Genomic DNA, 14,252 nt, shown 5'->3' on the forward strand with positions numbered 1-14,252 from the left:
CTAGTTTTAATTGTGCAAATGCATTTACTAGCCACTGCTGAGACATGGACACTGGAGATCTGGACTCAATCTAGGAGTACACCCAAACTGTGAGCCTGTGACTTCAAGGGAAGTGTAACCTCTTCAAGCAACAGGCTTAATCCCTATTCCCTGTTCTGCATTTCAGCTGACCAGGAACACCTTTGTCTTATCTGGAATAAGCTCAATTTGTTTGCTTTTGTCCAGTTCATTACTGTCAACAGTCACTGGTTTAGAACCAAAAAAGCTTCCTTGGACTGAGGTGGAAAGGAGAGAGAGTTAGGTGTCATCAGCCCAAACTCTGAAAAAACTTTCCCAGCAATTTTATGTATATGTTAAACAGCGTGGTCAACAAAACAGAAACCCTGGGGCACCACAAGCCAAGAGTCAAGGAGTTGAACAGCAATCTCTGAGCACCAGCACCAGTTACTGGCATAGCAACCAGAGCTATTTCCATCCCATAACCAGGCCTGAAGCCACACTGAAATGCATCTAGATCAGTGGTCCCAAAACTTTTTAAGGCTATTTTTCTCTTGGGTGACAAGCCTAGCACCCCCCATGCCTATTTCTTGGTAATAAGTCCACTGTTCTACTGGGGGGGGAGGAGAGAAAGTATCTTAAGCAAGGGAAGTGGCTGCTTTTGAGTAATTTTGCGAATGAAGTAAATGAAATCCTGCTTGCCATGTAACCTTGGGCAAGTCACACTCTCCCAGCCATAGGGGAAGGCAATGGCAAACTCCTTCTGAAGAAAATGTTTCAAGAAAACTCCATGATAGGTTGTCCTTAGGGTCACCATGAGTCAAAACAACTCGAAGGCACACAAACAACAATTGCTGCTACCAAACCCATGTTCCAAAGGGAACCTAGAGCCTCATAAGTTTGTATTTGGAGGAAGGAAGGTGAGGCTGGGGAGTGGCTTGGGAGAGTGAAAGAGGGAGGCCCCTATATGGAAGGAACGTTTTCCGAATGGGGTGCCTGGCCAAGAGGGTGGGCAGGCAGGCAAGCTCAGCAGGATTTCCACCTGAGGAAAGAAGGGCTGTGTGGCTGACTGGGTAGCCCATGCCAAGAAATGTCCCTGCAGATGCCTTCCTCCATCACCTTCTCCAGGCTTCTCCTGGCAAAGGGACGAAGAAGGGAATACAAGCTGGGGGGGGGGAGGAACAGGAAACCCCAGGAGTCGCCAGAGCATTGATAATATCCAACTCAATGGGGAACAAAGGATGAGCCTGCCCTCTTTCCTTCCACCTTGGCTAGCTGGCTCGAGCTAGCTTGCCAAGGCAAAAGGGAAAGAAGAGCACATGCCTAACCCCTCCCTTCCCCTTTGTCTTGCCACCAGCCGGTGTCTTTCTTACCCAAAGAAGTTTTCTTCCTTGGGCTCCTTGCAGGGGGAAGCCGAACAGTTTCTGGGAAAAGGTGGGCATGGCAAGTATTTTGGTGTCCAAAGGGGGGAGGGAGCAAGGGAAGGACAGGGTCCATTTGCTCTGTTCCAAGGTAAAGCAAAGTGGAGGAACCATTCTAGGTCTCTTGCCTCTCGGCCTGGACCAACACGGCTTGTTTCCCGCAGCTCTCCATTCAGCCTCCCTCTGTCCTGTCCCAGAATGGTGTACAAAAGAAGATTTTTGCTACTAGGGTTGCCATAATTCTCTTCTATAAAATATCTTACCCCAAAACTGAATGCTAGAGATTGGCCAGTAATTATCCAATAGAGTGGGATCCATGGAGGACCTTTTCTAAACAAGTATCTTACAATGGCCTACTTTATGAATGTTGGACTCCTGCTTTGCTGGAGGGAAGCATTAATCTCTCCCTTCACCCAGCCAGCCAGGCCTCCTCTTGCCTTTTTAATAAGCCAGGAAGGGCAAGGAACTAGACACACATGCTAAGATTAATTAAGGGACCATTTCCTGAATGCTTTCTACACTGGGTCATTAAAGTATCTTTAGTGCATGTATTATCATCACACAGCAAGCTAAACATATATTTCTTAATTACAGAAGTCTAGCTGTAATGCTCTGTGGAGAGCTGTGTATATATTTCAGCTTTCTCCTCTTGACTTCAGCTTAATTGAAGTTCATATCTTTTTGCCTTGTAGAAACTTAGGGCAGAAAAATGAAATGCACAGATATAGGATGGGGGACACCTGGCTGAATGAGACTACATGCGAAAGGGATCTAGGAGTCCAAGTAGACCACAAGTTGAATATGAGTCAACAGTGTAATGCGGCAGTTAAAAAGGCCAATGCAATTTTAGGCTGCAACAATAAAAGTATAGTGTCTAGATCAAGAGAAGTAATAGTGCCACTCTATTCTGCTTTGGTCATGCCTCACTCTGGAATATTGTGTCCAGTTCTGGGCACCACAATTCAAAAAGGATATTGAGAAACTGGCGCATGCACAGATGAGGGCAACTAAAATGGTGAAGGGTCTGGAAACCATGCCCTATGAGGAACGACTTAGGGAGCTGGGGATGTTTGGCCTGGAGAAGAGAAGGTTAAGAGGTGATATGATAGCCCTGTTTAAATATCTAAAGGGATGTCATATTGAGGAGGGCGCTAACTTGTTTTCTGTTGCTCCAGAGAACAGGACCCGGAACAATGGATGCAAGCTCCAGGAAAAAAGATTCCACCTCAACATTAGGAGGAACTTCCTGACAGTAAGGGCTGTCCGACAGTGGAACAAACTCCCTCGGAGTGTAATGGAATCTCCCTCCTTGGAGGTCTTTAAGCAGAGGCTGGATGGCTATCTGTCAGGGATGCTTTGATTGAGATTTCCTACATGGCAGGGGGTTGGACTGGATGGCCCTTGTGGTCTCTTCCAACTCTATTATTCTATGATTTTATGAACTGTAATTTGCTTTCCTAGGCTTCCCTTCTTTCTAGGTAGACAGGGTATACATAACTATATTCTTCACTTTCAATAACACTCTGTGGCCAGGCTAGTTAATCTGCTCCTTCTGCCACTTTCCCATATTTTAATCTTCTTTAACAAGAGCTTTAAAGATGCCCTCCTAATGAACTTAGATTCATCCAAAGATCCTGGTACTCAAGTGGCCTGACACTCTGTTCTGCACTTTCACTTATAAAAATTAATAAAATGGATCTCAAACAAGTTTTTTTGAATTTTCTATCTAACTTCTTGTGACGCTGCAGTCAAACACAGAGTTTTTAGAAAAGTCCAGGGGGAATTTGTACAGTAATACAAACGCAATGTAACTAAGACAGAAATATCTCTCTGAGTAAAGTCCCCATCCAGCCTGTTAATGAAGCGTCCTCTCTCCTCTGCTTTTTAAAAAGGATGAGCACTTTTAATCTGAAACAGGTTTTAGAACTAGTGGTATCTGAGGTCACCAAAACCTGACCTCAAATTCATCAGGCTATGCTGGATTTTAATTTGACAAGTACCCACAAGAAAAAGTTGCGGAACTCTATTTAACTCTACACATACTTAGCACTATTGTGTCAAGTCTGTATCAATCTGGGCTCATTTAAATCAGTGGTTCAAAACTGTGATTTCAATCAGCCAAAGAACATGCAAAAACCAAAAAGATGATGTGTATCATTGTTTTAAATCATGTCTTATTGACAAAATATTGACAAAACACTGATATTTCATCTATTTCCAAAACAACAGTGCAAATCTGAACCACATTAACCCAACAACTAAATACAACAGTAGCATCATTCTATTCATACGAACAGGACATTGCATTTCTTTTTTACACTGCGTATGTTCACATGCGTGCGTGCTCATACTTTACGTCATGTCCTTTTCTATCTCCAGAGAGAGCATCTTTAAAAAAAGCTCTCATAAAAGATCTCTTTAATGACCAGTAGCAATGACTGACATGGGATACAGTAAAATATGAACTTTGTGTATCTGACATTTTTGTCACCTTTATTCTAAAATAGCTTATTTCTGCTTCAGTCTGTTCTGACCGAGTCCCATCATGAAAAAAGAAAGCAAACTAAAAAATGTTTGGTCCATGAGTAGTGGGTAAATGCATCATCTGATAATTACAGGGCAGGGCAGAGCAATTAATTTTTCTGGAGGTGAAAGTGAAATGTTTATAGAGTGAAAATACTCATATTTGACAAATTAGTTCTGAAACACAGAAACATTCCTTTGGCTCAATGTATCTGGTAAAGGACCACATGCAGTTTAGACATTATATGTCAGAATAATATGCTTCTACATAGATAATTTAATATTAGCCAAGTTACTCTTGAAAGGAAATTATGCATGTCACCTGCCAGTTCTCTTAAACTCAGCATCACAGTAAAGGTGATTCAGCCAGATTGTAATATAAACAAGAGAGCTAGAATTCTGCTTCAATGACTCTGATTCTGGACTACATAGAACTTGGGTTTTTTTTTAATAACAGAAGATGTGGATACATATATTTTGTTTATATACTTGCTCATTTATTGTGAAAACCCAATATTTCTATAATATGAAATCTTCAAGTTTCATCAGGAAGTACTGCAGTACTGAGAATATTTCTCAATTAAACAAGTATTATGATGACTCCAAATTCATTCTGGCATATGACTCCTACATCCAATAAACCTTAGTCTAGTGAGCTTTGAAGCTGAATTGTCTACATTTAACTAAGGGAGATGAGCAGACACCTCAAGAGTAAGATTAGAATATAATTCAATACAAGGAACAACAACAAAGGTAATCATGCTACCATCCCAACCTCCCCAAATACAGAATATGGTCAAAACAATAAATTTTTGTAGAATCCCACCCATTTGACATTGTATTCTAAATACTGGTTATTAAGCTTTACCTGCAGTCTTTTATGTGCATAGACAAGAAATATGAAAAAGCAGCTAATCATAAGAAGCAGAGTTCAAACGGATTAACTGCAAGTTTATACATGCAAACTGCAAACTCATTTAGTTTATTTTAATTGAAAGATGATAGGGTAATCCTCTGAACCTGGTATGCCTTCCCCACTTTAATAGGTCACTTTTTAGATACTGGCAAAAAGATCTAGCCAAGACAAGAAACCCAGTCTTATACATCATACTGTTAATGCCATGCTGACCACAGAGGAATTCCAACAGCCAGGCAGCTCACTTCCTTCAACAGCTCACTTTATGCCCAGACCCTGAGAAAAGGCATTATAGACATCTCAGAAAAAAACCTCATTTAATAAGCCCCCTTTCCCAAAGTTTATTTCGATCCGGCCCAAAGCCCGTTTTTGAAAAGTACGGACAACAGGTGTATTACCTACATCCAAGGCCTATAATTGTCTGATGACCTTTCTGAAGTCAAAAAGGACCGCATCTTACATTTTGGTTAGTGAGGATATGAGCTTCCAATTGAATCTGATATTTTGGGAACAATCCTGTTCTGCAATCTGTGAAGCCAGCTTCTACCAGGAGCATTTTTTAATATAATACCTTCTGGATAAGTACTGTCACGCTCAGTTCTTCCACATTTCTATACATATTGTAAATGCTTAGGCTACAGATAATTGTTAGTACAGTGTGCCCTTGGCTTACAGAGGGGATCCGTTCTGGACCCCTGCGTAAACAAAATACCACGCATGCTCAAGTCCTATTCAAGTGAATGGGGTTCGTGCATGCGGCGGCACATGTGCATCACAGGCGCGCACCCCATTCATCCAAATGGGACATGCCGCCACTTGCAGCCCATGCGGCTTTGCGCATATGCTCAAAGCCACGTATAGCATGCCTGAGTATAACGTGGGCGCACTGTATTGATCTTTCTTACAAACTCATTTAGTTTTCAGTTTCAGAAGTGTTATTTGTATGCTCTGCTAATTGACTGTAGAATTGAATTTTAGTGCTGTAGAATTACATTTTAGATCTTTAGAATCAGACTGGCAGCTTCAGCTGGCTTGGGTGTGTGGCATTCACACGTCACATGCCCCGGAGCCGGTGAAGAGCAGGTTCCAGGGGGGCAGCTTTTTTCCATCCCAAATAGGAGCGGATTTTTTCCACTCCTATTTGGGGCAGACGCTGGCTGGATTGGGGCCATGCATCTGTTTGCTGCGGCCCGAATCTAGCCTTAAAAGGGGTGGTTCTGATCTGCCCCATTGGGGCCATCTGTTTTGCCCCACAGTCTAACCATTAATAAAGCATCCAAGATAAGTAGCCTATAAGAGGTGGCAACTAGCAATTTCTTCATGATCAGAGAGCCGCTCCAGATGCACTAACCATTCTTAAAATTTGAGAGGAATACTTTTTTCACCCTGAACCCCAAGCACTTCCCCTTTATGTTGGGAGGATATGCACTTTCTCCTCAAATTGTAGCACAAGGCAATGCAATTCAACATACTTGGCATGTATTAATAGTATTAATTATAAGTTAATTAATGACAACAAGAAATCCAGGCCTTCCTGCCAAAAAGGAGGAGACATATAATTTGGAGTAAACAGAATGATTCACTGACTACAGTATGATTGCAGTAGTATAAGCAGCAATAGCACTACACTAGCAATTCATTTCCTGTGTAGGACAGTAGGGTCATAGCCTAGTAATTTGGGCCAAACAGACTAGTATACTGTTCCAAATAGGTCACAATGAGGTACAGGTTGACTATTTCTCATCCAGAATTCCAAAATCCAAAATACTCCAGAATCCAAAATTTTCCACATTGGTGGCTGAGATAGGTCTTTGTTCTGTATGGTTCAGTGTACACAACCTTTGTATAAAATTATCTTCAGGCTATGTTAATAAGGTGTATATGAAAGATAAATTAATTTCATGTTTAGACTTGGGTCCCATCTCCAAGATCACATTATGTATATGCACATATTCCAAAATCTGGAAAAAAAATCCAAAATCCAAACATAAGCATTTTGAATATGGGAGTTTCAGCCTGTACTGTACATGTACTGTGGGATCTTGGAATATTTGGAGGTCCATTCTGGACCCCTCTGCCGCCACGGATACCAAAATCGGCAGGACCTCAAGTCCCACTGTCCCCAATGGCAGCACATGCACGCAGCTGCACCACCATTAGGGATAGCCTCAGGTGAAGTCCTGCTGTCCTTAATGGTGGTGCGGTTGTGTGCACATGCCACCACTAGGGACAACTGGAGGCTTGCCATCCGCTGATGCTGAAATCAGTGGATGGCAAGTCTGCAGATAAGGAGACCCCACTGTAATATACTTTCCTGGGAAATTCATTTAGGACTGGGGTGCCTGCTAGTAATTATTTGAAAATCAAACTTCTTAGCAATCTGTGGTCTAAGGACATCACACCTAATCTGAAATCCAATATATAGCCAATCCTTATCCAACAGCTATTTCTCTTCCTGTTTCTCACAGACGTACACAGCAAGCACAATTGCTAGCTTGGAAAAGAAAAGTACTCTAGAATGTTATTTATATACATCTTGTGGCTCAGGAATCTCCCACATGAATTTTGACCACTTCAGATTTGCACTACTATCAACATTCCCTAATAAAATTAGCCCTCTGTATCCACCAATTCTTTATCCATGGATTCAACCATCCATAATAATAATAATAATAAGTTTTATTTATAGACCGCTATTCCGCAATGATCAGTGTGTGTACAGTAAAATTGCAATACAAACAAAAAATGGCAAGGCCTCTCTCCCCTCAAGATGGTGTCGGGAGAAGGCTCTTAGTCTTTCCAGGCCAGGCCTCATCTCTCCCCCTCAAGATGTTGGTCGGGGGGAGGGCTCTAGTCTTTCCAGGCCAGGCCGCGTCTCTTCCCCCTCAAGATGGTGGTCGGGGGGAGGGCTCTTAGTCTTTCCAGGCCAGGCCTCGTCTCTCCCCCTCAAGATGGTGGTCGGGGGGAGGGCTCTTAGTCATCTTTCCATGGCTTGAAAATACTGTATATATTTTTTAAAATACGAATTCCAAAAAGCAAACCTTGAGTTTGCTATTTTATATAGGGAATACTACACCACTGTATTTAATGGGACTTGAGTATCCACAGATTTTGGTATCCAGGGAGGTCCTGGAACGAAACTCCAGTGGTCACCAAGTGCCTACTGTATGTAAACTCCAGATGAGCTGTACTACACCTCCTCCCATTGCTGTGCTGTAATTGTCCCAAGGAGAGCCAGCAAGAACCAGAGCTGAATGTGATCTCAGATTAAAAGGTTTACAATGTTAGGGTCCACTGCTGAAAGATAATTGATTAACAGTTTAAATGGCACTTAAAATGACATAAAGGACTCCTGTTTCTAATTCCATATTTTTCAACAGCAACACATAGGAAAATGTAAGAGTTTGAAAGTATGTAGGAAAGTATGACAGCCAGATGGGTTAGTGGTTTCAGTGTTGGACTATAACTCTGGAGACCAGGGTCTGATTCCCTGATTGGTCACAGAAACCCACTGGATGACCTTGGGCAAGTCACATACTCTTGGCCCCAGAAAACCTCATGAAAACCCCATTAACTTGCCTTAGGGTTGCCATAAATTAAAAACAACTTGAAAGCACATGACAACAATAACAACATGAAATGTATTAGGAGAGCCAGCTTGGTTTGAGTGTTGGACGCAAAGAAACCAGGGCTGAATCCTTACTCCACCAATGGCAAACCTCCACATACATTGTGCCAAAACACTCTATGATAGGGTTGCCTTAAAGGATGCCATGAATTAGAAAAAACTTGAAAACACAACAACATATACTGTATTGGCCAAAATCCAGCATGATCACTAGTGAAGAACACATCTCTTTTGCTACTCTTCTCCTTCTGCACCTACATGCAACCTTGGGTGATGCCACCAAGACACAAAGCCAATCAGTGACAGTACAGTCATTAGGGTTTGCTATTATCTGTGGTTTCACATATCCATGGTAAGTCCAAGAATGTATCCCGGGGTCATACTGTAAAATAATCCCAGGCATAATTCAGATATAATGTTGTTGTCAGATAAAAAAAAAAGGATGCCCCCCCCCTTCTGCACCTCCTGCCCTGATAAGCTGGAGTCAAAGAGGATGAGAAAGTTGCTTAAGGATTCCTCCAAAAGATGACAGGATTCTTTGGGCTTTTTGTAGTACAGTATTAGATTTACACAATAATATTAATGTAGAACGTAGAGAAACAACCTCAGTCTAGAGAACAAAATATTTTTAGTTTACTGACCTTCAGTTGCATCACAAGCCATCAGACTGAGAATCTGGCAAGCAATTCACAGCCAAACAATGGAGACGACATGGACAGAATGATAATGTCAAGTATTAGGAAAATACTAATCTCAAGCTTCTTAAGTGCCCTTATTTTACAATAGTCATTAAAGAATTACTGAAGGGAGGATAAATGTGAATGCTTGTTGTATATGAATTGCAGTTTCAGGAAAAGGAAACAAAGATGGTTCCCTGTTCTCCGAAATACACCTTGAACATGTTCGCCTAACAGAAGAAATATAGATATAAGAGTAGTACATTTTGTCAGTAGGAAATAAAGGAAGCAACAGATGGACAATATGTGCACAAGGTTCACACAAAGGCAACTTCTCAATCAAAGAATGAAGAGTGTTTTGTTGCCATGGCAGGAAGGCAGGGACTCTCCTGCCAGAAGCACCATTAACGTCCAGTGTAATTCATTTGCAAAACCTGTTGTCACAGAACTAAAACTGTTGTTATATGTGAACTGGGCATATTCAGTTCTGGAAGATGTTGAAATCATAGGCACTGATCATGACTGGTAGAAATAAGAACTGTACTTCTCTGTGCTTAACTTAATATAATCACTAACTATACACTTTTAATACAGTGCTGAACAATGTTGGCTCATGTGCATTGGCATCAGATTTACCAGGTCATGAAAAATGAAATTTAAGACTAATTTCTTTTATAAGCTCAATGTAAACAACTAAACCTACAGACCAGACAAATTGTGGCCTGTCATTCCAGCCCCAGCAGCCATCCTTCTACTCCCACAAGCCTTTGGACTGTTCCCAAGCCTCTGATTTCACTTCCAGGAAAGACCAACCTGGGCCTTAGCATCATGATTCCAGGCTCAAGGTTTGTCACTGTTAGTCCTCATATTTTGTACTTGTCAACATAGTTAATCTTTAATGCCAACAACAATATTTTGAACAGAAAAACAGGGAAACAAAACAAAACATTTCTAACCTTACAAGAAGAGTTTTTCAAAGTATTAAAAAAAACCAAGCTAACATTAAAATTTCTGTGGCTCACTCCATTTTCTTCCAGGACCCATTTTATGTTTTATTTGTAATTTGCACTGATTTCAATGAAACTCAGTCATTTCAACAGTCATTCTTAAGTCTCATTACTATCTGTGATAATTTTCAAAGAAGTATGCAGTGGTTTGAGTGTCGGACTATGACTCTGAAGATCAGGGTTTAGTTTCCCACTCAAGCATACATACATACTGGTTGTCCTTGAGCAAGTGGCACTCTCTCAGCCTCAGAGGATGGCAATGGCAAACCCGCTCTGAAGAAACCTGCCAATAAAACCCTATGGAAGGTCTGCCTTAGGGTTGCCATATGTCAAAGATATCTTGGAGACACATAACAACAGCAACAGCTGTTAATACCATTGGAACATCCTGGCAACTACTACTGTTTCTAATGGAAGCTCTTGTTCAGAGCAAGGGAGAGCAAGCATAGAAACTTAAGACAGCATCACACTACACTGTTAAAGCATTACTATTTCTATGACTGCCTCCTGTGGAATCCCGGGATTTGTAGTTTAGAGAGGGGCATTTAGCATTCTCAGCTAGAGCTCTTAGACCTCATTAAACTACAAACCCCAGAATTCAACAGGTGGCACCACAACAGTAAACGTGGAATAAAAGCACTGTAACAGTGTAGTACAATACAGCGATCCCTCCACATTTGCTGGGGTTAGGGGTGAAGGACCTCCATGAGTATGGAAAAACCGCATATAAAAAACCACTATTCTTTTTACCTCTCTAGGAATCTCTAGGTCCTCCAATGCAACTCTGCGGTCAATATCTGCCAGAAGTTGATCATAGAATCATGCTGGAGGGCCTACAAAAGCCTAGAGAAGTGTTTTCTCTAGGAACTTCTAGGTCCTCCAGCACAACTCTATGGTCAATTTCTGGCAGAGTTGCACTGGAGGACGTAGAGATTCCTAGAGAGGACATATTACTCAAAATGGCAAATAATCAAATCCGCAAATGTGGAGGGCCAACTGTATCGTCCTTAGAAACCCCTCATCCAATGAGTTACATTCCAGAGTGATTTCAGGTATCCTGCATTATTGCTTGTTTGTTTTGTTTTTTAAAAAGAAATTAGAAACAAATTGTCCATCTCCATATAATTTCATTCTAATAGACCATTTTTAAAAAGAGAGGAAGAAGAGAATACAAAAAGGGAAGCGATACAAAAGGCACCATTTCACTGTAATGAATAAATATAGAAAAAAGAGGAAGAAAGAAGAAACAGTAAAAAAAATAAGAGATGCAAAGGCATCAGCCATTTCCTCAGAACAGGTACCCAAGGAAAAAGGTAAGTCTAAAAACATCCCAGGCTGCCCTGGCCTTTTGGCTTATCTCTCCTGCCAAGGAAGGGCCTACCTGCTTGAAAATAAGGGGCTCTTATTCAGCTCCTGAAAATCAATGCCAGCCCTGCTCTTTCTTTGAGGGGGAAAACCATGGCTTAACTGCCAGTCTGTGGGTTTTTGGGAGAGAACAAGAAAGGGAAGACAGTGAATGAAAGGCAAGAAAAGTAGCAGAGAGTGTGTCCTTTTCCATCCACCACCAAACAAACAAGAACGAGATGAAGACAGAGAGGGAGGAGGAGGAGGATGATATACCATTATTTTATTTATTAAAATACATATTATCAATATAATCATCATCATCATCATCATCATCCTGTTTATTTATTAAAAATTATTATTAATATTATCCTCTCCATCTTTATTAAAAACATAAATATCATCATCATCCTCTTTATTAAAAACAAGTTATTATTATCCTCTTCACAGTTCATGTAAAATTATAATAATCTTCCCCTTTATTAAAATCCTCCTCTTATTAAAAATGATTATCATCATCATCATCCTCTTTATTTATTATTATCACTGCCATATACTGTTATCCATTAATATTATCTTTTATTATTTACTACTTTTGTTATCTATTTTTCCTATTATTATTCTTTTACTACTACTATTATTGTTGTTGTTGTTATGGTATTATTTAGTACTATTACTCTTTACTATTATTTACTATTGTTATTCTTCACTATTATCTTTTACTATTATTATTTACTATCATTGCTACCTATTATTATTTCCTATTATTTTTAATATTATAATTATCTTTTATTGTTTACTAACATTATTCTTCAATATTGTTATTTACAATATTATCATCTATTATCATTTACTATTATCGTTCTTTAATATTACTCTTTGCTATTATTATTACTATCTATTATTCTTTACTATTATAGAATAATAATTATTTATTATTATTATTCTTTACTACTACACTTGTCCCTCCACATTTGCAGGGGTCAGGGGCACAGGTCCCCCGTGAATGTGGGAAAATCACAAATAACAAAGACACCATGTTTTTACCTGAGAGGATACCTCTCTAGGAATCTGTAGGTCATAGAATCATAGAGTTGGAAGAGACCACAAGGGCCATCCAGTCCAACCCCATTCTGCCATGCAGGAAATCACAACCAAAGCATCCCCGACAGATGGCCATCCAGCCTCTGCTTGAAGACCTCTAAGGACCTCCGGGGCTACTCTCTGGTCAACATCTGCCACAGATTTGTTCTGGAGGAGCTACAGATGCCGAGTGGAGCCTCCTCTCTAGGGACCTCTAGGTCCTTCAGCATGACTTTTGGTTAAAGTTGACCAGAGAGTTGTATCTATTATTCTTTACAATCACTGCATATAATTATTTACTGTTATTCTTTACTATTCCTCTTCTTTACTATTATTATTACTATTATTTACAATTGTTATCATTTGCTATTATTATTTTACTATTGTTATTGCCATCTGATATTCCTTACTTATCATTGCATGTAATTATTTACTATTCTTCTTCTTTACTATCCCTTCTTTACTATTATTATTATTATTATTTCCCATTATTTTTGCATCCATTATTCTTTACAATCACTGCATATAATTATTCACTATTATTCTTTACTATCCCTCTTCTTTAGTACTACTACTTTTATCATTATTTACAATTGTTATTATTATCATTTGCTATTATTATTATAATTATTATCATTGCTATCTGTCATTCTTATACTTTTATCACTGGATTATTTAATATAAATATATTAATGTATAATAATAATAATAATAAATGAAGCTTGTTTTTAACATTCTTCTTCTTTAACCATAATTCTCCTATTATCGTTATTAATGTTATTACTGTTTACAATTATATTACTATTATTATTATTATTATTATTACTATCCCCGTGCTAGCTATCACTATGCTCTGTTATCCATTTGGGGCTGCCATGCACTGCTCCTATGCTGCTGCTGAGGATGATGATGATCATGATGCTCCCTGGCAGCAGAGTGGGTTGTCACAAAAACACAATGGATTATGTATAGTGGTTATATAATATTATATATATATATATAGAGAGAGAGAGAGAGAGAGAGAGAGAGAGAGAGTCTTGTAGCATCACTTTGAGACTGACTCTAAAAGAAATGGGCAGCATGAGACTTCAGCCTACTTCCTCAATATGCATGTGGCGGAGGAGTGGCATTATGGCCATGTTCCTGATGTGACAAGAAAACACTGTGGAGGGGCGGAGGGAGGAGCTGCGTGGCCTGCAGCCACTGCCTCCTCCTTCTCTTCTGTTGGCACTCCTCTGTGAACAACTCCTCCTCCTCCTCCCTCCCTCCTCCCCTACGTCATCAATGAGGGCCGGGGAAGAGCGCCCGGAAGTGGGAAGCAGCAGCAGCAACAACAAGAAGAAGCTTTGGCTTGGCTCTGCTGCGGGGGGGGATATTTCTTCTCCCCCCCCCCGCCTCCGCTGTTTTCTTCTCTTAGCTGACTACGGGAGCCGGGGGGGGCCCCTCGGAGGCAAAGTCGTTGGAATCCTCGGCGGAGCGGAGGGGAGGGGGGGGGAGGAGGAAGAGGAAGAGGAAGGGTGCGGCCCCACTGCCCTCCTCCTCTTTCGTCGCAGCAACGGCGCCCCTTCCCCTTGACCCCGTCGCTATGCGATGCCTGGCTCTGGTACGTGACGCGCCCAGTTTGGGATGGAGGCTGCTGCTGCTGCTGCTTGCGCT

The 14,252-nt window shown here is 40.6% G+C and overlaps 1 protein-coding gene across 2 annotated transcripts in view; it reads right to left on the reverse strand.

The window, feature by feature from the left end:
* Positions 1 to 9,280, reverse strand: part of SPOPL (speckle type BTB/POZ protein like) — a 38,078-nt gene extending 28,798 nt beyond the window's left edge. The window contains exon 1 of one of the 2 annotated variants that reach the window (XM_042444307.1): positions 9,127 to 9,280. The gene's annotated coding sequence lies outside the window, so the exon portion shown is untranslated. The remainder of the gene's footprint in view (positions 1 to 9,126) is intronic. The other variant, XM_042444314.1, reaches the window with a different exon arrangement.
* Between the last annotated feature and the right edge of the window lie 4,972 nt (positions 9,281 to 14,252).

The sequence above is a fragment of the Sceloporus undulatus genome, chromosome 1, assembly GCF_019175285.1.
Source record: "Sceloporus undulatus isolate JIND9_A2432 ecotype Alabama chromosome 1, SceUnd_v1.1, whole genome shotgun sequence".
NCBI classification, from domain to species: domain Eukaryota; kingdom Metazoa; phylum Chordata; class Lepidosauria; order Squamata; family Phrynosomatidae; genus Sceloporus; species Sceloporus undulatus.